The sequence below is a fragment of the Odontomachus brunneus genome, unplaced genomic scaffold (assembly GCF_010583005.1).
Source record: "Odontomachus brunneus isolate Ranch 3 - 2012 unplaced genomic scaffold, Obru_v1 Obru_scaffold_211, whole genome shotgun sequence".
In the NCBI taxonomy this organism is placed as follows: domain Eukaryota; kingdom Metazoa; phylum Arthropoda; class Insecta; order Hymenoptera; family Formicidae; genus Odontomachus; species Odontomachus brunneus.
The window spans coordinates 461,650-462,408 of NW_022639661.1; the positions used below are offsets into that span (position 1 = coordinate 461,650).

The following is a 759-nucleotide window of genomic DNA, read 5'->3' on the forward strand; positions in this document are numbered from 1 at the left end:
CGCGTTTTAATGAACCGGTGTATAAAAAAGGTGCGAGATATAAACAGGCGTATTTGGAATATGCCGCGAATTAGCAGGCTATTGTAATAGCCGGCACAAGCGAAAAAATAGTCAGCGGTATTTCAGCCGGCGTCTTCTGAGTCAGCGCGAAGATTGCCGCCAAAGATACGATCGGAATTCCCTTTTTAACAAAAAGAACGATTTTCCTAGAGGAAGCGCACCGTTATATACCCGTATCATTCTTTTGTCGGCGAATGGTCGCGCATTCTCACACATCCGGTAGAAAAAACAACTTTAAAAACGCTTAATCCGTCAAGTCTTACTATTTATCTCAATATTTATCGAGTGTATTTTTCGACGATAAACCCTAATAATTTAAAAAATCCTTCTTTCCTGGGAGAAGCGTTTTATCTTAGGAGAGAGAGAGGAGTAAGATTTTGAGGGTATATATGCGAGGAAAAAACTCCGGTTTCGCACTTTCCGTCAGTTTTCTGCCGTGAGTCCCCGATACAATGTCGCGAGTGGGTACGTTAGTGCGCGAGTTCATTGTTACGGCTTCAAATACCGCGAGTATCGATAGCGTTCGATATTTGACGCGTATTTCCGGCGATGACGCGGAAAATTATAACATATTTTCAGGATTGGGAACGTTACTTTTTAAAAGTAACGCGTTACCGTTACTCGTTACTGATTCTAAAAAGTAACGCGTTACCGTTATTTGAAAAGTAACGATAAAGATTGTTACTTTTCGTTACTTGT

General features: G+C 41.0%; 1 protein-coding gene across 3 annotated transcripts in view; it reads left to right on the plus strand.

Moving 5' to 3' along the window:
- The window catches only part of LOC116852292 (calcium release-activated calcium channel protein 1-like), a 143,377-nt gene that overhangs the window by 82,060 nt on the left and 60,558 nt on the right, over window positions 1-759 (plus strand). The gene's annotated exons all lie outside the window — the stretch shown is intronic.